Consider the following 23075-nt stretch of genomic DNA (forward strand, 5'->3'; position numbering starts at 1 on the left):
GTGACAATTGGGTTCCAATAATCCTGCATGCTTTGAAACGTGTCGGTGGCAACTGTCGTCTGTGACCATAGAAGCGTTACAAAGTCTCTGACCATGCAGTCCTCTTGCTGGTTGCGATAGACTTGGCGGTGGACTGACTTCGACATGATATTCCTACTTTACACTTTACAATAAAGTATGAGCCAATGGGTTATTCCCACAACTATGTCACATACTAGTTGTAGTTTGTTGTTTGCCTCAGTGATTTTATGAACTATGTTCCATATTTCCATACCGGTTAATGGAATACTCCATTCCCCACTGCTTACATCAGTTGGTGTGAAGTAATTTGCGTTCAGAACTGACGATAGTTGTATTAAAGTTAGTGTGTATGACATCGTGTCTAGACCGCACTTGATGCAGTGATGCAGATGCTGCTTCATGTTATGCATTGATCAAGAGGGACATGACACAGAAATGTCCACAGAAATGTATGTCCAAATACTGGAAGTGTAGTGCAGGTACCAACATTTGATAGTAAGTTAGTGTGATTAACATCAGTTCATAAATTAGACTTGGATAAGCATAGCTAAGAGACAAGTGAGCGGTTTGCTTACATTATATTAAAATATCGCGTAAGCATTTTGTTTATATATTAGGTCACGGCCAAGTGGGGGATTGTTTTACGTTTATATCATTAATATATAATGATTTAACCATTAATTTGGTCTAAATAAACATTACTAACAGCACAAGTGATCCGTTTGTGTACATCAAGGTCATAAATTACATCGTGTGCATAACGACGCTAGGCCAAGTGGTCCGGTATTTACATAAGAAGTATGGGTCCTTTGTCCTCAAACTCGCTTGAAATGAAGAAACAGAGTGGAGCTTCGTTTTAGAGACGAACAGATCATGATATTAATTGAAGACCTACAGGAAAACGGCACATTTTAGTAAGTTAAAAATGGTACGTATAAATTCTTTCAGAGATTCTCTATTTTCCACAATAGCCCTTCTTAGATACCTAGATTTTACTCTAAATTTCAGTTTCGTTTCGTAAGTTGTGTTTTTAGATCCATCAGGTGTGCTCCTGAAGTTAATGGGAATTAAAGAACAAAATGTTTACAAATCAGATGTCTGAACGTTGTAAACCACTTTCTTGTATGTCCGTATTGCTGTACTGGGCAAAGTCCAAATTCTATCCTCAACTTTATGTGTCAAGAGTGTATCAATTGAATGTGGATGACAGTGATGACTACTGGTGTGGAACAGCGATGCTGATGTTGTTGTTGATGATCATTTTAAGTACGGAAGTGAAGGACTGACATTCAGTTGTGCTAAAAGATAGAACATTCCTCTCAAAAAGCACCAAATGGCAAGTGATCTTCACATCTCCAACCGACTGCCAGAATACCACAACCGTCTTTACACGACCTTGCTACACAACGCATAGCAGAGAGGTTTGGGACTTACCCAAGATAATGGTGCATTATCGTGGCTAAAGCAAACACCCGCGATAGTTGTGGAAAATTATATGACTGCTATCTCTACAGATGATGAAGACACTGAAGTTTAACGAGACAAAAAGTATTTAGGTCGTTTAGAGCGTGATAATTCATTGCAAAGAAAGACTGGAAGCCAGTTGCAGGAAAAATGGTAGGAGAACATATAGTCTAGCAAGAGAACGGAACAGGAAGTCGCCTGGTAGAATTTTGCTAGTCATTACTAAAGCTTGATTTAAGAATCATGTAAGAAGTGTACATATGTGGAGGAGACCTGTAGACACGGGAAGGTTTCAGATATATGAGACATTGGTAAGGTAGAGATTTGCAAACGAGATTTTAAACCGCAGAACATTTCCAGACTCAGCTATCGACTCTGATCACAGTTTATTGATTATAAATTGCAGATTAAAACTACAGAAATTGCAGGAAGGTGGGATAACTATAAAATGGAAACTGGATAAGTTGAATGAACTATGGGGTTTTGAGACCTTCAGAGACAGCTTTAGGCACCAACTGACTGAAACACGCGAAATGAATGACTAGCGTTGAGAGATGAAATAGCGAAGGCGTAGAGGATGAATAGGCAGAAAGGCAAAGTCCAGTACAAATATCTGGATAGCAAGAGATACTGAATTTAAGTGACGAAAGGAGAAAATAAAAAAAAAGATCTGAAAATGAATTCCACGAAAGTTAATACAAAAATAAACACCGTCCGAGACAGGCGTTGAAGGCCTATAGGTACCGACCGGCCGCCGTGTCATCCTCAGCCCGTAGGCGTCACCGGATTCGGATACCAAGGTGCATGTGGTCAGCACACCGCTCTCACCGCTGGAGAATGTGCTGGCCAGGGCAGCAGTCGAACATTTTCTGTATCCAGAAAGGCCCGTACAGGATCCGCAACATGCGGTCGTGCATTATCCTGCTGAAATGTAGTGTTTCGCAGGGATCGAATGAAGGGTAAAGCCACGGGTCGTAACACAAGGGCTGAGTGCACCCTGCTTGCCAACAGCAGTCGGTAGACCCAGACGGTGACCCATCCAAGTGCTAGCCAAGCCTGACAGCGCTTATCTTCGGTGATCTGACGGGAACCAGTGTTACCATTGCGACAAGGCCGATGGCACGAAAGATAATTATAAATAATAATAATAAAAATTCGACCGAACGAAAGTGCAAAATGGCGAAGCAGGAATGACTAGAGAAGAAAAGGATAGCTGTAGAAAGACGCATAACTATGGAACACATCGATACTGACAATCGTTTAAGATTGGACGAATTTTAAGGAGTTTTAACATCAAGAGTGTGTTCCGTCCACCCTCTAAGATTGGGGCTCTGCTCGGCTCTGTGAAGGATGATATGGGACTTAGGAAACCCGGGGTGTACAAGATCCCGTGTCAATGTGGGAAAGCTTACGTTGGCCGTTTTATTCGCACAGTGAATGACAGGTGTGTGGAACATCGCCGTCACACGAGGCTACAACAGCCGGAAAAATCGGCCGTAGCAGAACACTGCCTAAATGGGGGACACAAAATGAAATTTGAGGAAACTGTTGTAATTGCCAACATTTCCGGTTTTTGGAATAGTGTGTATAAAGAGGCGATTGAAATTAGGTTGGCTGATAATTTAATCAACAGGGACAATGGGTTTCCTCTTAGCAAAACGTGGAATCCTGTATTATCTCGCATCAAAACTGAACGTTCTTCGATGCGGCCTTGATTGCGATATATCGTTGCCAGCAGTGTTTCACTAAGGGCGGCGCCACCTCCCTGTTTTGGAAGCCAGAAACCGTGATGGGCGGCGCATGCGCCGTGTACTGAACGGTGGCGTATATAGGACGTCGAATTGCAATCTTGCGTCAGTTCTCAGCGGGACTCATCAGCAGAAGCAGCATTTCCTAAAGATGGCGAACAGTTGGATCGCCGAAATATCGAGTCAAGTTGATTTTAGGATCCGGCAGCAAACCCGAAGAGACTTTCAAGACATCGATACTGACTATAGCATAGTTAAAGAGACCTTTGGGAAAAGAAGCAGCTGTTTGAATATTAAGATATCAGATGGTATAGCTGTACAAAGCAAAAAAATAAAAAATATATATATATAAAAGTGGAAAGAATATATAGACGGGCTATACGAAGGAGACGAACTTTGAGACAGTATAATGGAGAGAGGAGAGGGAGTAGATGAAGATGGGATGGGAGATATACTTCGGTCAGACAACTGACAGAGCACTCAAACAGAGGAGCAATCCTTCAGACTTCGAAGTCTGAATATCACTGAAGCATCAGTTTCATGAGATATGTTATCAAAATATTGAAATGAATTATTTACAGAATGATGACTAGTAGAACCAAAGCACAGTGATAATCACTTTACATTCTGGAAAAATGTGGGAACACAGTTGCTGTTAGAACTGATGGACAAGACGAGAAACAGCAGGTGAGAAGGGAATGCGACTGACTTATAGCCTATCCTCGATCTTACTGAATGTATATATTAAGCAAGGAGTGAAAAGAAACAAAGATAAATTTGCAAAGGCAATTAATTTTAAGAGGAAAGAATTAAAAACTTAAAAAGGTTGTCGATGGCATTTTAATTCCTCCAGAATCGTCAAAGGACATGGAAAATCAGTATGGATCATCATCATTTTCTTTGGGCCATTGCCCCACTTTAACATGGGGTCGCCATTGTTACTAGGGATTTGGTGATGTTAGTGTCAGAGGGTGGCCGGATGCCCTTTCTGTCGCTAGCCCGTACCCCCTGGAATGGAAAGAGTGTAGCCCAGCTGTCTGCGTCTAGTGCAAGCCATGAAATAGTGCAAACGTTTTCAAATATCTGCGAGTCGTGTAACTGAGGCGGGACGTGGGGACCAGCCCGGTATTCACCTAGTGGGATGTGGAAAATCGCCTAAAAGCCACATCCAAGCTTACCAGCACACTAGCCCTCGTCGTTAATCCGCCGGGCGGATTCGATTCTGGGCAAGCGCGCCTACCCGAGTCCAGGAAGCAGCGCGTTAGCGTCCTCATCTTACGTGGTGGGTCGGAAAATAAGTATGGACAGGTCTTGGAAAAAGGTTACGGGATGCACAAAAAGGAAAGTAAAACAAGGGTAATGGAATATAGTAAAATCAAATCTGGCAATGCTGAGAGAATTATGGAATATTATGAAATGGGACACTAAAGAATAGTGGATGACTTGCGTTATTATGGTAGCAAAATAACTAAGGACTGAAGAACTGGAGAGAATATAAAACGCAGACTAGGACAACACGAAAAACGTTTCTGAAATACACTCCTGGAAATTGAAATAAGAACACCGTGAATTCATTGTCCCAGGAAGGGGAAACTTTATTGACACATTCCTGGGGTCAGATACATCACATGATCACACTGACAGAACCACAGGCACATAGACACAGGCAACAGAGCATGCACAATGTCGGCACTAGTACAGTGTATATCCACCTTTCGCAGCAATGCAGGCTGCTATTCTCCCATGGAGACGATCGTAGAGATGCTGGATGTAGTCCTGTGGAACGGCTTGCCATGCCATTACCACCTGGCGCCTCAGTTGGACCAGCGTTCGTGCTGGACGTGCAGACCGCGTGAGACGACGCTTCATCCAGTCCCAAACATGCTCAATGGGGGACAGATCCGGAGATCTTGCTGGCCAGGGTAGTTGACTTACACCTTCTAGAGCACGTTGGGTGGCACGGGATACATGCGGACGTGCATTGTCCTGTTGGAACAGCAAGTTCCCTTGCCGGTCTAGGAATGGTAGAACGATGGTTTCGATGACGGTTTGGATGTACCGTGCACTATTCAGTGTCCCCTCGACGATCACCAGTGGTGTACGGCCAGTGTAGGAGATCGCTCCCCACACCATGATGCCGGGTGTTGGCCCTGTGTGCCTCGGTCGTATGCAGTCCTGATTGTGGCGCTCACCTGCACGGCGCCAAACACGCATACGACCATCATTGGCACCAAGGCAGAAGCGACTCTCATCGCTGAAGACGACACGTCTCCATTCGTCCCTCCATTCACGCCTGTCGCGACACCACTGGAGGCGGGCTGCACGATGTTGGGGCGTGAGCGGAAGACGGCCTAACGGTGTGCGGGACCGTAGCCCAGCTTCATGGAGACGGTTGCGAATGGTCCTCGCCGATACCCCAGGAGCAACAGTGTCCCTAATTTGCTGGGAAGTGGCGGTGCGGTCCCCTACGGCACTGCGTAGGATCCTACAGTCTTGGCGTGCATCCGTGCTTCGCTGCGGTCCGGTCCCAGGTCGACGGGCACGTGCACCTTCCGCCGACCACTGGCGACAACATCGATGTACTGTGGAGACCTCACGCCCCACGTGTTGAGCAATTTGGCGGTACGTCCACCCGGCCTCCCGCATGCCCACTATACGGCCTCGCTCAAAGTCCGTCAACTGCACATACGGTTCACGTCCACGCTGTCGCGGCATGCTACCAGTGTTAAAGACTGCGATGGAGCTCCGTATGCCACGGCAAACTGGATGACACTGACGGCGGCGGTGCACAAATGCTGCGCAGCTAGCGCCATTCGACGGCCAACACCGCGGTTCCTAGTGTGTCCGCTGTGCCGTGCGTGTGATCATTGCTTGTACAGCCCTCTCGCAGTGTCCGGAGCAAGTATGGTGGGTCTGACACACCGGTGTCAATGTGTTCTTTTTTCCATTTCCAGGAGTGTAGATAAATCTTTTACCTTCGAATATAAATTTCGGTGTTAAGAATATGAGAGTATTTTCTGAAGTGCAGTATTGTTTGTAATTGAAACAATGACAATAAACAGATCAGTCGGGAAGAAGACAAAAACATTTGAAAAGTGGCGCTACGGAAGAATGCTGAATAATAGGTGAGTAGATTAGATAGCTAATGAACAGGCAATGAATCGAATTGGGGAGCCAAAAAATTTGTGCCACAAGTTGTGTAACATAAGGATACATCCTGAGGCATCAAGGAATCGTCTTTTTTGTACTGGAGGGAAGAGAGAGACAGAGAGAGGGAGAGAGGAGGGGGCGGGAGGAGGCTAAAATTGCGGAGGGAGATTGAAGCTTGAGCAAGCAGGTTCAAGTGGATGTAGGTTGCAATAGTTTACAGAGAAGAAGAGGCACGCGCAGGATAAACTAGCATGGAGAACTACATCAAACCAATCTTCGGAGCGAAGACCACAACACACTTGTTCATAGTCCAGACTGGGATGGGGAAATGTGCGTCCCAATCTCCCATCCTCTTTTCGACCGGCTTCTGGTGATATACTTCTCTGCAACCACTGTGATACGAACCGGGTACCTGCTGCATATGAAAAATGTCTCCTAACTCTCATGTTTTTGCGGCCTTGGTTACATCGGTGAGTTAGTGGATGTAAAGACAATCGACAAGTGTAATTGCTACGTAGACAGGATTGTGGTGTGTGAGGAGGGAACTGTACAACAAACTGTACAATAATTCCCATTTATTGTGGTTAGAAGTTAAATTCTTGACCTGCAAGTCCATTTGTTGTCTACGGCAGAGGTATCGTGAGAACAGTCACGCAGCAAGCTATAAATGTTTTCAACAGTTACTGTACGGATTGACCACAATGAACTCCGGGCAATAGAATCTCGTGAAAGAAAACTACAGAGCTAGGCCAGCTCTGAAGAGGAAGATTCCACTTCTTTTTCAGCCAGTGGTACGTGTAAAGTGTTTATCTGCCAGGCTAGCTGAGAGAAGTATGCTAACGTGGCTTTCATTATCCGAAAAGAAAATCCCGGAAAATGTTGGAGAGCTTCCATCGTGGAGCCCCCTACAATGTAACTTTACGAGTACTGCCAAAATAACAGGGTACACAACCAGTCTACCAAACGAAAAGCTGCTGGTTGATGTGCGGTGAGCCCGCAAAGAACATTTGAGGGAAGATATGGGTCTCCCCAAGAGACCTATGTCGCATACCAACAGCTGGGCTTTGTGTCTAAATTAGTTACACAGGCTGCGAACCTAATATATTAACGTCAAGAACGAACAGATTTAGAGGACCACGAGACACAGATTCGTAATTTAATTCGACTCATAAATATCGACCTGCCAGAGACAGGAGAAGTGAAACGCGAAACACTGGGCAGTTAAAAAGCGATAAATTTTACTCGAGTTACTCACAGCTCCTTTTAACACAAACACCAGTTATCTGAATAGTGATCCGAAATTCTTGTGACAGACGGAAAGATATATCTAGCATCAATTTAACATTTCCTCTGCGGCATGACTCTCATGCTTTAACAAGGGCTCAACAACATTACTCACTATGTCGTAACATGTATATTGTAGCGTACAAATCACGCGTTTTGATGGATAGCCTCCAATAAATTAAGAATACTGAGTTGTCTGTCCTGCATACAGATTTTCTTTAAAAGACTATTTTTGGAAACCATACAGACTGCGTTAAATGCTAATAGCTGCGTGAGCCACACTTTATACGAGCGACGAAGAACACGGACGAAGAGAGATAACAGAGTTGTTTTTGAGCGGGCAGAAATACTCCGCTGTTCCCATTTGTAACAGTGGCAGCCAAGCACGATTCATATGAAAAACGGTACGAGCAAACGCACTAAGAGTGCTCCACTGACAGCTTTAGACGCGTTAGGAGTGCCTGAGCAGCCGACTGGCTTAATGTGTCCGACGGATCAGCAGACAAGACTAACTCACAAGCTCGTCCGCGGCGGTCTTGGATTCCACCCAGTCTTCAGTGGACGAGAGTCTGCGGTCCAACCCGACCACACCCAGACAGGCTTACAACGGAAGTAGTTCACGCTAACCAGAACTAAGCCGCCTGCGACCATTCTGAGTAGTATCTTATATAATGTAATTCCATCTTGTAAAAATACGCAATTACAAGATTTTTATTATTGTCACATAAATGTTTCGGACTTCTCTCTGGCAACGCTACTTATGAGGGAGTCAGTACGAACTTCTCCTCACCGATTTGACCCATGTTGACAGGTGTTTAGGGCACGACTAGGATTCCAACGTAATTATGTAAACAGGGAGAAGCAACTCTCAACCGTTCTCGACAAGATCGAGTTTGAAAATTATAGCTATGTAGCTTGTAAGGTTACAAATACTCCAGCATTCTGCAGTATATTTTAGCAGTATAACATACGTATCGAACCGTATCACCGAATATTGGTACAGTCGACTGATGCCGCACGGAGTGGCCGTTTGGTTTGAGGCGCCATGTCACGGATTGCGAGGCTCCTCTCGCCGGAGGATCGAGTCCTCCCTCTGGCATGGGTGTGTGTGTTGTTCTTAGCTTAAGTTAGTTTAAGTAGTGTGTAAGTCTAGGGACTGATGACCTCAGCAGTTTGGTCCCTTAGGAATTCCCACACATTTGAACATTCGACTGATGTTTTACGGTGGATTGAATTTTTAGTCAGTCATCTCTAGAAGCTACCTATGTTTATTGTGTTAGTTAATGTACGCGCTGTCTCGTAGCCGTATTATGAGATTCTTCGCCTGCATCTAAAAATGAAACTCGCAAGGCTACACACGCGGAGTACGTTTGAGAGCAATTTCTTTATCATGGCAAGTTGTCAAAACAACATTATATGTACATTGAATGGCATCACTGCTGTCATCTGCAGCGGGACATTAAGCGGAATCAGCGGCGACGAACAAAATGTGTACAGCACGGGGATTCGAGGGCGGGATCTCCTGCTTACTAACCAGCTGCTCACTAGCAACTAAACTGAAAAAAAAAATGTTAGTAAAGGAAGTGAAAGATGTATTTTCGTATGTGTCTCGGAATAGCGTTTTAATTTTTCAACAGACTTCCTCGATTATTTTTCTAATTATTTTTGTTGGAGGCTATTATCAAGGGGTTTATACACGCTCTTTGCCCTCACACCCACGAGAATGTGAGGTTTTGCCGAAAATTCGGCACTATTAATGTAATTCTCGTCGTCAGGCACGCCTCTTCTATTAGACACACTGTAAGTAGGCTGTTTATCTTTTCTTATTGGCAACGTTACGTAGCGCTCTGTATGAAAATCACTGGCTGTGCTGTGTGCAGTCTGTGGTTATTTCGCATTGTTGTCTGCCATTGTAGTGTTGGGCAGCTGGATGTTAAACAGCGCGTAGCGTTGCGCAGTTAGAGGCGAGCCGCCAGCAGTGGTGGATGTGGGGAGAGAAATGGCGGAGATTTGAAATTTGTGCATGAACTGCTATATACATCATGATTATTAAGGTAAATACATTGTTTGTTCTCTATCAAAATCTTTCATTTGCTAACTATGCCTATTAGTAGTTAGTGCCTTCCGTAGTTTGAATCTTTTATTTAGCTGGCAGTAGTGGCGCTCGCTGTATTGCAGTAGTTCGAGTAACCAAGATTTTTGTGAGGTAAGCGATTTGTGAAACGCATAGGTTAATGTTAGTCAGGGCCATTCTTTTGTAGAGATTTCTGAAAGTCAGATTGCGTTGCGCTAAAAAATATTGTGTGTCAGTTTAAGCACAGTCATGTATAATTTTTCAAACGGGACGTTTCAACACGTTTGTTTATGGACTCCATGTACGTTATTCCATAGAATTTTTGCCGGCGTTTAATAGTTCTAAGGAGTCAGATGGCAGGTGTGGGATGTTAAAATGTTGTGTGCAATATGCGAAGCCTTGCTTAAACTCGTTATTCTGTCCTTGTTTACTAGACTTGCCCAACCTTCTTACCTGGACTGATACGCTGCTGCTGAGACTACTGATGTACACACAGCGACGTGTCTCGTCGCACATCGCCTGCACGAGTTCCAAGTCCCACCAGCAGTGAGATAACTTCAAGCTGTTTCTAACTAAGATAGAATCAAGTTCCGATATTTGCTTCAGTGAATTATGGGAAGAACGTAAACCAAAATTAGGATGGTGGGACTAGGTTTCAAATCTATCTCTTCCCGTATACAGCTATATTGCTGTAGTTAGCCATTAAAGTTACATCTAGGATCGCCACAAGTTGCCAGTTGCTTTATGTGACTGGCGCCTAAGAAGACACACACATTGTTTGCTCCGCAGTGCATTATCGTACATCAAAGTCGAGTGTTTTGAGTGAGGAAATGGGCTCGATTAGAGCAAGACAAGTACCCGCAACGGCGGTGCGACGACATCTGGAACACAGCATGGCAACCACTGTTACCACCCCCCACGACGGGGTGGCACGAAGAGGTCGGGGACGGTGCAGCGCTCAGTACCACTGGACACAGGAGTGGCACAACGCCGTCTTGTCCCGGTTCTGCGTACAGCATCACATATGGACATATGCGTGAGTCGGGATTCCGAGGAGAAAGAGCGCTGCCGGATAGCATTCGTCAGTGTAATATACACTACTGGCCATTAAAATTGTTGTGGTGTCACCGCCAGACACCACACTTGCTAGGTGGTAGCCTTTAAATCGGCCGCGGTCCGTTAGTATACGTCGGACCCGCGTGTCGCCACTATCAGTGATTGCAGACCGAGCGCCGCCACATGGCAGGTCTAGAGAGACTTCCTAGCATTCGCCCCAGTTGTACAGCCGACTTTGATAGCGATGGTTCACTGACAAAATACGCTCTCATTTGCCGAGACGATAGTTAGCATAGCCTTCAGCTACGTCATTTGCTACGACCTAGCAAGGCGCCATTACGTTACTATTGATGCTGTAAAACATGTACCGTCAAGATCAACGTTCACCATTTATGGATTAAAGTTAAGTATTCCACCAGCTACGTCACTTTTTTCTACAGTCTAATTTCCTTGTCCAGTTCCAGACCTCACGCCAGCCTGCGTGAGCTAAAACGCGTGCCTTTCGGCTTCCTCTAGTAACACGGTGTTGGCTCTCCTGCCTTCTTGTTACACCAAGAAGAAATGCAGATTATAAACGGGTATTCATTGGACAAATATATTACACTCGAACTGACATGTGATTACATTTTCACGCAATTTGGGTGCATAGATCCTGAGATATCAGTACCCTGAACAACCACCCCTGGCCGTAACAACGGCCTTGATACGCCTGGGCATTGAGTCAAACACAGCTTCGATGGCGTGTACAGTTACTGCTGCCCATGCAGCTTCAACACGATACCACAGTTCATCAAGAGTAGTAACTGGAGTATTGTGGCGAGCCAGTTGCTCGACCACCATTGACAGACGTTTTCAATTGGTGACAGATCTGGAGAATGTGCTGGCCAGGGCAGCAGTCGAACATTTTCTGTATCCAGAAAGGCCCGTACAGGATCCGCAACATGCGGTCGTGCATTATCCTGCTGAAATGTAGGGTTTCGCAGGGATCGAATGAAGGGTAAAGCCACGGGTCGTAACACATCTGAAATGTAACGTCCACTGTGCAAAGTGCCGTCAATGCGAACAAGAGGTGACCGAGACGTCTAACCAATGCCACCCCGTACCATCACGCCGGGTGATACGCCAGTATGGCGATGACAAATACACGCTTCCAATGTGCGTTCACCGCGATATCGCCAAACACGGATGCGACCATCGTGATGCTGTAAACAGAAACTGGATTCATCCGAAAAAAATGACGTTTTGCCATTCGTGCACCCAGGTTCGTCGTTGAGTACACCATTGCAGGCGCTCCTGTCTGTGATGCAGGATCAAGGGTAACCACAGCCATGGTCTCCGTGCTGATACTCCATGCTGCTGCAAACGTCGACGAACTGTTCGTGCAGATGGTTGTTGCCTTGCAAACGTCCCCATCTGTTGACTCAGGGATCGAGAAGTGGCTGCACGATCCGCTACAGCCATGCGGATAAGATGCCTTTCATCTCGACTGCTAGTGATACGAGGCCGTTGGGATCCAGCACGAAGTACCGTATTACCCTCCTGAACACACCGATTCGATATTCTCCTAACAGTCATTGGATCTCTACCAACGCGAGCAGTAATGTCGCGATACGATAAACCGCAATCGCTATAGGCTACAATCCGAGCTTTATCAAAGTCGGAAACGCGATGGTACGCATTTCTCCTCCTTACACGAGGCATCACAACAACGTTTCACCAGGCAACGCCGGTCAAGTGCTGTTTGTGTATGAGAAATCGGTTGGAAACTTTCCTCATGTCAGCACGTTGTAGGCGTCGCCACCGGCGCCAACCTTGTGTGAATGCTCTGAAAAGCTAATAATTTGCATATCACAGCATCTTCTTCTTGTCGGTTAAATTTCGCACCTATAGCACGTCATCATCGTGGCGTAGCAATTTTAATGGCCAGCAGTGTAGATCCAGCCCTGACTAACAACGGTATGCAATGCCACTACTAAGCAAAACTATCACATACTCCTTAATGTGGCAATAAGCGTTACATTTCTGACGTGTTAAGTCTGCTAGGTGTGTTCTACCTCTCAGGTTATCTTTCAACAAGTTCACTAGAACAACTCGATGGCTGTGCTTTCGTGATATATTTCGATACATTTGGTTCCTGGATTGACTGGTTCGCCAGTCGCCAGGCATTATGACTGATGAACTCTGGTGCAAAGCTAATATAAACAACGTGGCTTGTCGTGCCTGTGGATGTCATCAAATCTCAGTTGGACTGCATACCCACCCAGGTACAGCCATTTTTACTACAAGACGTGGCAGCCCTAGATACTAAATTTCGCACCCTACATACCCCCAAAATCACTTACAAACGTGAGATTCCGTTATTTTCCATCCTTATTGTGATGCTGTCTTAATAGACAGCACTGTACTTTAGACTGGCCAGACACGGTTTCGGGTCGCGCTTCTCTCGAATGGGAGGAAAGCTCGTTGGGGTCTGACGTTCGAAGTTCATCGTCAGTGATGCAAAGGAGCAAAAGTAGCAGCAGCTTTGAGGAGTAAAGTTTTGGTTTGCAGATGTGTGAGAGTGGCGCTGCGTGCTAGATGCGGCAGTGGCGCAGAGCGGCACGTGCCGCGGCGGCTCGCCAGACCGCCAGCCGGCGATTTATGTGGAGCCGGCAGCACCCACGCCCTCGCCGCTTTTTGCTTCCCCGCGGTTCTGCCGTCGCCGCGCCCCACAATGGACAACACGCGGCGCGCGCTCTGCCTCCACAAACCCCGAGAAAACCAACTCACACGTGCCTCCACTAACCTCGAAGATGATCCGCCTGAAGGACGTGCACAGGATGGAAACTTGGTTGAAACTATTAAGGGGCTCCGGAAAGGCTCAAAATCATGAAAAGTTCAATTTTTACTTTTTTGCGTTTTCTGAATCTGCAGACTATTAACTTTTAATAGATATATAATTTATTCAATTCCGAAGACTCAACTATTTTTAATTTTTTTTTTTTTTTTTTTTGAAATGTGTTCTACATGGGCGTGACCCACTGTGGCGCTGTTAAACTGCTGTCAAATGGTGTTATTATTAACGTCCGTGTTCATCAGGTACATTTTAGTGATGTGAGATAAAGTATGTGTTGTGGCTAACCTGTGATGGTTCAATATATATCGCTGGTGTGATTGTCGATTGTTTCATGTTTATTTACTCTGTCGTTATCTCGAAAATATTCGTAATTAATTCTGTTTCTTGAGTCTCTGTTTTGTTGTAGTATAATAATGAGTAAAAGTAAAGTTGCTGTTGCGACTTTCAATGATGGCAACATTGTAAGGTGCAAGGTATTTAGAAATATGGGAATGAAGATAGGTTCTAACATGGTACGAGCGATGCTTGCTTTAGACAAGCTGGAGGAGGAGTTTGCAGAGGATGAAGATAATCCATCCTATGGACCTGGAATGCACTAAAAGTTAATCCAATCTTTGTCCCTCGATTCCCAAAACTTTTATTTCCTCATACTAATTACATGTTTTCTAAGGATCTTCCAAACATATTTGTTTCAAACTTTCAGTAAATGTTACACAGTACCTTCTCCATAATTTAACACAGCCTTTTTCCAAAAAACTGTATATTTTTGAATATATAAATAAAAATTGCAAAAAACTGTTGTGAATTTTCATTACAATTGAAAAAAAATCATCTTTAATAACTGAACTAAAATTTTGTAAAATCCCTGTGTTAAGCTGTAGCCCATATTCCAATAAATAATCTGTAAAAAGTTCAACTTACTACCTCAAATACTTTGTGAGGAAAGATGTAATTTATAAGAGTTATTTTAATATTGCAAGTATAGGGCGTTCCGGAGCCCCTTAAGAGAGTACATACTATGGTATTCCAAGACCGACGATTTAAGGTTTATTAAGCAACTCACGGCATAATCGTATTAAAAAAAACCGACTATAATACCTTTTACACCATGGTACTGGTCGTATCTAGCTCTCTAACCATTCCATGTACGAGTAAAGTACGAGTTAATGTGGCTTACAAAACACTCGTTCGACCTATACTTGAGTATTACTCATCAGTGTGGGATCCGTACCAGGTCGGCTTGACAGAGGAGATAGAGAAGATCCAAAGAAGAGCGGCGCGTTTCGTCACAGGGTTATTTGGTAAGCGTGATAGCGTTACGGAGATGTTTAGCAAACTCAAGTGGTAGACTCTGCAAGACAGGCGCTCTGCATCGCGGTGTAGCTTGCTGTCCAGGTTTCGAGAGGGTGCGTGTCAGGGCGAGGTCTCGAATGCATTGCTTCCTCCTACTTACACCTCCCGAGGAGATCATGAATGTAAAATTAGAGAGATTAGAGCGCGCACGCAGGCTTTCCGGCAGTCGTTCTTCCCGCGAACCATACGCGACTGGAACAGGAAAGGGAGGTAATGACAGTGGCACGTAAAGTGTCCTCCGCCACACACCGTTGGGTGGCTTGCGGAGTATAAATGTAGATGTAGATGTAGAATGTCAGTGAGGTTCAGAACCGGCTAAAATTTCTAATACTGAACAAAGCTCTAGAGCCCTGTGGAAACCCTGTTAGCTGCTACGCAAAATATGCCTTTGATTTAGTCCGTCTTTTACCCACACTATGTCTTAGGACTTTCGAACAAAAAACTGTGCGCAGTAGTTCGAAGAAATCATGTCACACCAGTCAACAAGAAGGGTAACAGAAATTATCTACAAAACTACCACACAATATCTTTGTCAATCATCTATTGTAGAATCTTAGAACATAGTCTGAGCTCTAACGTATTGACTTATCTTGAAAATAATGACTTCCTCCATGGCAGCAACTACGAATGTCGGAAACATGAGTCATGTGAAATACGACTGGAGCTTTTCTCACATGATATCCGGCAGATATAGACCAACGTGACCAAGTAGATGCAGTATTTCTCGACTTCTGAAAAACATTTAACTCAGTATGACAAGCTACGGTCATTTGGGAGTATCAAATTAGAGAGAAGACTGAGGATTCCCTGGTAGTAACGCAGCGTTATCCCGGACAGATGTCAGGTGTGCCGCAGGGAGGTGCCTTCGGAACCTTACTGTTCACGTAATACGTTAATAATCTGGTAGACATTATTAACAGTAAAGTCAGATTCTCCACAGATGATGCATTTATCTATAACGAGGAGGTATCTCAAGGAGGTACACAAATTTTCAGTCACATTTTGAAAAAATTTCAGACTCATATAAATTACCAGGCTGTAACGATCTACAGGGCTTTGAGCTAAAATGGTCATGCAGGCTTAGTCGTAGGAAAGGCAGGTGGTAGTTTGCTGTCCAGGCTACGATACTGGAAAAATGTAATCGACCTATATAGAAGACTGATTAAAAAAGACTCGCACGACCCATCCTAGAATACTGCTCAAGTGAGTGGGACCCCCATCAGATAGGTCTAGCAAGGGATATTGAGCGTACGTGAGGAAAGGTTGTACAAATGGCCTCAGGTTTGCTTGACGTTTCGGAAATATTGAAAAACCTGAAATATCAAACGCGTTGAGGCAGACGCCAGCTGTCTCGCGAAAGGGTGTTTACCAAGTTTCAAGAACCAGTGTTAAGTGACGTATTCTGGAATATCCTACAGCCTCCTACGCATCGCTCCTGCAGCGTAACAGACGCACTTACGCAAGCATTTTCCGTACGTGAATGGAACGGAAAGAAGCCTATACGGGATGTGCTTTCTAGCATGTAGTTCATAGAGTTTTAATGTGTATGTAGAAGAGTTAGTATGAAAAGGTCCGACTAAAGTGTCGCATTTCTTGAATGCTGGCTGTAACCAAATGCGAAAGCAAATTTCTAGGCTGCTTTGGAACAGCATTTACCTGAAAGTGGTTATTCTATATGGAACATTGAGAATAGTATGCGCATTCTCCACAGGATGGAAAAAGGCCGTGGTCTTAATTTGTTAGAAGAGCTTGAAATTTATGAAGAGAAAAAAAAGACCAACAAAAGTGGTTCATTAGCAGAGCTTTTTCATGCCCAATGTCTACTGTGCTTTGTTTGGCAATGTTCTATTTTAATCTCTGAACACCTCTGTTTTATACTGGGTGTTACAAAAAGGTACGGCCAAACTTTCAGGAAACATTACTCACACACAAACAAAGAAAATATGTTATGTGGACATGTGTCCGGAAACGCTTACTTTCCATGTTAGAGCTCATTTTATTACTTCTCTTCAAATCACATTAATCATGGAATGGAAACACACAGCAACAGAACGTACCAGCGTGACTTCAAACACTTTGTTACAGGAAATGTTCAAAATGTCCTCCGTTAGCGAGGATACATGCATCCACCCTCCGTCGCATGGAATCCCTGATGCGCTGGTGCAGCCCTGGTTCTCCCGTAGCACTCTCCATACAGTGACGTGGTCAACGTTACCTTGAACAGCAGCAACTTCTCTAACGCTGACATTAGGGTTATCGTCAACTGCACGAAGAATTGCCTCGTCCACTGCAGGTGTCCTCGTCGTTCTAGGTCTTCCCCAGTCGCGAGTCATAGGCTGCAATGTTCCGTGCTCCCTAAGACGCCGACCAATTGCTTCGAACGTCTTCCTGTCGGAACACCTTCGTTCTGGAAATCTGTCTCGATACAAACGTACCGCGCCACGGCTATTTCCCCGTGCTAAACCATACATCAAATGGGCATCTGCCATCTCCGCATTTGTAAACATTGCACTGACTGCAAAACCACGTTCGTGATGAACACTAACCTGTTGATGCTACATACTGATGTGCTTGATGCTAGTACTGTAGAGCAATGAGTCGCATGTCAACACAAGCACCGAAGTCAACATTACCTTCCTTCAATTGTGCCAACTGGCGGTGAATTGAGGAAGTACGGTACAAAAATGATCAAATGGCTCTGAGCACTATGGGACTTAACATCTATGGTCACCAGTCCCCTAGAACTTAGAACTACTTAAACCTAACTAACCTAAGGACATCACACAACACCCAGGCATCACGAGTCAGAGAAAATCCCTGACCCCGCCGGGAATCGAACTCGGGAACCCGGGTGCGGGAAGCGAGAACGCTACCTCACGACCACGAACTGCGGCCGAGGTCAGTACATACTGACGAAACTAAAATTAGCTCTAACATGGAAATTAAGCGTTTCCGGACTCATGTCCACATAACACCTTTTCTTTATTTGTGTGTGAGGAATGTTTCCTGAAAGTTTGGCCGTACCTTTCTGTAACACCCTGTATATCTTGCTGATAATTTCACCTGTTGTCGAGTGCCTTACAGATATACTCATACTTCGTTTCTTACGTTGTGCGCATAACTCTACTGTTTCTTGTTCCTTCTCCAATCTTGCTCATGCACTGGTACAGGGTTTTATCATTCTTTTCTTGAAACGGCGTGTCGTACTGTACAAGGGGCCTTCTGGCGGTAACGTTCCTCTAACCACTTTCACCTTAGCGCCGTCCAGAGAATGCTAATTATTAGCGGCAGTCTGCTTTCAGTCACTGGGCTTCTGTAGCTATTTGTTTGCAATTTTTATACTATTCTGTGTACTCGGAGAGCTGTTTATTATTTATGCCAGTATCAAAAATATCGCCACTTGAGCGCATGACAATTTCTGTCTTATAATTTCTTCCTTTTTAACACTCTAACTTTTGTCGTGTTTTATATCATTGCTTTTTATTACTGTAATACCTTTTACACCTTAAAAGCCCATTACAAACGTTTCTGATTGCATCCCCCTTCATTTTACATCGTAGAGTTATCACTGAATAATAGTATGTGCACACCTACAGTAACGACATCTGGCGATCTTGCAACACAAGTATTTTGTGGATACTGTACGGCAGTTTTGTTTTGAACAGTAGTGCTGCTGACAAGATAAAAGTCTCCAAGCACTATGGGACTTAACATCTGAGGTCATCAGTCCCTAGACTAAGAACTACTTGAACCTAACTAACGTAACTACATCACACACATCCATGCCCGAGGTAGGATTCGAACCTGCGACCGCAGCAACAAAACCGCTCGGCCACAACAGCCGACTGCTGACAAGATAACTCTGCGCGGCTCCGGTCTGAAGCGCCTAGAACCGCTCGGCCACAGCGGCCGGCTGGTGACAAAATAACTCTTGTGTGTACCATTTATTATATATATTTGACGATGCTGGCGCTGATTTTGTGTTTAGCTTTTGACTATGCCACTATGGCTACAGTATATAAGGATGGGTTAAAGCGTACAAATGCACGTGTATGTCAGTAATACTTTTCAGCCGCCCGCTGTGGACGAGCGGTTCTAGGCACTTCTGTCCGGAACCGCGCTGCTGCTACCATCGCAGGTTCGAATCCTGCCTCGGGCATGAATGTGTGTGATGTCCTTAGGTTAGTTAGGTTTAAGTAGTTCTAAGTCTAGGCGACTGATGACCTAAAATGTTAAGTCCCATAGTGCTCAGAGCCAATCCATATCCTATCTCAACAAGAAAATTCACGCGCAGTCACTCAAATACCAAACGCTGTTAATAAGAAATCAGTAACATAGCTGTAATTGGGCAGAGCATAGCGCCAAACAACAGAGCAGTCTTGATGGGAGGTATCATCGACATTTCCTAGTCATTCCCGCTAATGATGGGCCGACTTTGTCAAAAACAAATCAGTTCGTTGCCACCTTACCCTCTTAAATATCAGCTGTTGATGATCTCTGATGTTAAGTCCCATAGTGCTTAGAGCCATTTCAACCATTTTGAATACTTTTCATCACGGTCTGTTTTATTGTTTTAGGCTGTAGACAATCTGCTAGTTGTATCTGTGTTTTTCAAAAATGGTTCAAATGGCTCTGAGCACTATGGGACTTAACATCTGAGGTCATCAGTCTCCTATAACTTAGAACTACTTAAACCTAGCTAACCTAAGGACATCACACACATCCATGCCCGAGGCCGGATTCGAACCTGCGACCGTAGCGGTCACGCGGATCCAGACTGAAGCGCCTAGAACCGCACGGCCACACCGGCCGGCATCTGTGTTTTTCCCATATTTTGCTGCATATCTGAAAGTGGTCATTGTAGACCGAATGCGGTAGTCTGATGACACAAAAATTTGTCACCATAGACGTGAAGTAGAGGAAATTTAGTGATTTCACCGTTTTAAAAAGAATAAAATATACTGAAAAGGGTCAAGTCGATATCGTCTGCTGGAAAGGTTACGCCCAGGATTCCTGCGCTTCAAGAGGCTCTCCTAATCGACTGATTTGCAAAGGGTGAAACAATCGCAAGGGAATGCTTCGAAAGCCGCCTGGATCAAGTGGATGCACAAATTCGTAGTAGGAGACCAGGACTTAAAACGTACTTCTTGGACCCTCCACCCGTTCAGCTATACTCTGCATCTATAGAAATTCGTTCTTGGCAAATGTGTGGAGTTCAGTGGGGAGCGTATGGCAGTCACAGATGGATATTTGACATATCTTCAATGATAAGATCCGTTGAATGGAAGAACGTTGGAAAATGTGTTAACCTGAAACGAGACTACGTCGAAAACCTGGGGCATGTTTGAGCTGAGAAAACAGTTTCCCATTGCCAGAGCGCGAACTTTTCACCATTCTCGTATCAAAAACATGCACTGGATTAGCCTTAACTCTTGTAAATATATTACGTAACTGCCCACTTTCGTACAGTAGAGTTACGTTACATTTAATCGGCAAAAAAAACGCTTGATAGCCGTATTTAAAGACAATGGTTCCCGTAAATAAGAAATAACTGCAAACATGAGGCTAGCTCTAAGAGTTAGTATCGCATATTATGAAGTACGAAGAACAAGTCACAGTGCACATACAACGTAAAAGCACAGAACGGGATTACTTAAAACGGCAATACACTACATGGAGTGGAATGCCACGTCTTTATAATGGTGTTTGGGGACTGCGGTATAAGTTGGTATTATTGGTCTTCCAGATCTGCTGTTTGTGTTTAAAGAGTCTGTGGAAGATTATTGGAAGTTAAGTGCTATTCGGGGGGATCTCAGTCATGCACTATGATCACCTACACGTAGCTTATCTACGACCATTAGCCGCTGGTAATAATTTATTGCTCAGTTTGAGCTTTACTCCATAAACCATTGAATAAATGTTATTTATACTGTCAGCTCCACAAAAAAGTGTACGCCATTATCTGTATGAAATAAAAGACACTATTATAAATATATGTTTACACGAAAAAACATGTTATTTCTAATTGCACATTATCTAATAGTTACTTCAATCGCCGCCATTATCTATTATGGCTTGCCACCTTTTTGGCATGCTTTTCACGAGATTTTCTGCGTATTATCTCTGTAACGATCTCCATATCGTCCTGATTTTATGTGACAGCTGCTTCAAAATATACACTACTGGCCATTAAAATTGCTACACCAAGAAGTAATGCAGATGATAAACGGGTATTCATTGGACAAATATATTATACTAGAACTGACATGTGATTACATTTTCACGCAATTTGGGTGCATATATCCTGAGAACTCAGTACCCAGAACAACCACCTCTGGTTGTAATAACGGCCTTGATACGCCTGGGCATTGAGTCAAAACAGAGCTTGGATGGCGTGTATAGGTACAGCTGCCCATGCAGCTTCAACACGTTACCACAGTTCATCAAGAGTAGTGACTGGCGTATTGTGACGGGTGACGAGCCAGTTGCTCGGCCACCATTGACCAGACGTTTCCATTTGGTGAGAGAACTGGAGAATGTGCTGGTCAGGGCAGCAATCGAACATTTTCTGTATCCAGAAAGGCCCGTACAGGACCTGCAACATGCGGTCGTGCATTATCCTGCTGAAATGTAGGGTTTTGTTGGGATCAAATGAAGGGTAGAACCACGGGTCATAAGACATCTGAAATGTAACGTCCACTGTTCAAAGTGTCGTCAATGCGAACAAGAGGTGACCGAGACGTGTAACCAATGGCACCCATACCATCACGCCGGCCGCGGTGGCCGTGCGGTTCTGGCGCTGCAGTCCGGAACCCCGAGGCTGCTACGGTCGCAGGTTCGAATCCTGCCTCGGGCATGGGTGTGTGTGATGTCCTTAGGTTAGTTAGGTTTAAGTAGTTCTAAGTTCTAGGGGACTTATGACCTAAGATGTTGAGTCCCATAGTGCTCAGAGCCATTTGAACCATACCATCAAGCAGGGTGATACGCCAGTATGGCGATGACGAATACACGCTTCCAATGTGCGTTCACCGCGATCTCGCCAAACACGGATGCGACCATCATGATGCTGTAAACAGAGCCTGGATTCATCCGAAAAAATTACGTTTTGCCATTCGTGCACCCAGGTTAGTCGTTGAGTACATCATCGCAGGCGCTCCTGTCTGTGATGCAGCGTCAAGGGTAACCACAGCCACGGTCTCCGAGCTGAGGGTCCATGCTGCTGCAAACGTAGTTGAACCGTTCGTGCAGATGGTTGTTGTTTTGCAAACGTCCCCATCTGTTGACTCAGGGATCGATACGTGGCTGCACGATCCGTTCGTTACAGCCATGCGGATATGATGCTTGTCATCTCGACTGCTAGTGAGGCCGCAGCTCGTGGTGGTGCGGTAGCGTTCTCGCTTCCCACGCCCGCGTTCCCGGGTTCGATTCCCGGCAGGGTCAGGGATTTTCTCTGCCTCGTGATGCCTGGGTGTTGTGTGATGTCCTTAGGTTAGTTAGGTTTAAGTAGTTCTAAGTTCTAGGGGACTGATGACCATAGCTGTTAAATCCCATAGTGCTCAGAGCCATTTGAACCAATTTTTCGACTGCTAGTGATACGAGGCCGTCGGGATCCAGCACGGCGTTCCGTATTACCCTCCTGAACCCACCGATTCGATATTCTGCTATCAGTCATTGGATCTCGACCAACGCGAGCAGCAATGTCGCGATACGATAAACCGCAATCGCGATAGGCTACAATCTGACCTTCATCAAAGTCGGAAACGTGATGTTACGCATTTCTCGTCCTTACACGAGGCATCACAACAACGTTACACCAGGCAACGCCGGTCAACTGCTGTTTGTGTATGAGAAATCGGTTGAAAACTTTCCTCATGTCAGCAAGTTGTAGGTGTCGCCACCGGCGTCATACTTGTGTGAATGCTCTGAAAAGCTAATCATTTGCATATCACAGCATCTTCTTCCTGTCGATTAAATTTCGCGTCTGTAGCACGTCGTCTTCAAGGTGTAGCAATTTTAATGGACAGTAGTGTATTACATATACATTTACATGTTGTTGTTGTTGTTGTTGTGGTCTTCAGTCCTGAGACTG

General features: G+C 44.8%; 1 protein-coding gene across 3 annotated transcripts in view; it reads right to left on the reverse strand.

Moving 5' to 3' along the window:
* The window catches only part of LOC126183887 (neurogenic locus protein delta), a 1431801-nt gene that overhangs the window by 1323065 nt on the left and 85661 nt on the right, over nt 1-23075 (reverse strand). The gene's annotated exons all lie outside the window — the stretch shown is intronic.

This window comes from Schistocerca cancellata, chromosome 4 (genome assembly GCF_023864275.1).
Source record: "Schistocerca cancellata isolate TAMUIC-IGC-003103 chromosome 4, iqSchCanc2.1, whole genome shotgun sequence".
Classification (NCBI taxonomy): domain Eukaryota; kingdom Metazoa; phylum Arthropoda; class Insecta; order Orthoptera; family Acrididae; genus Schistocerca; species Schistocerca cancellata.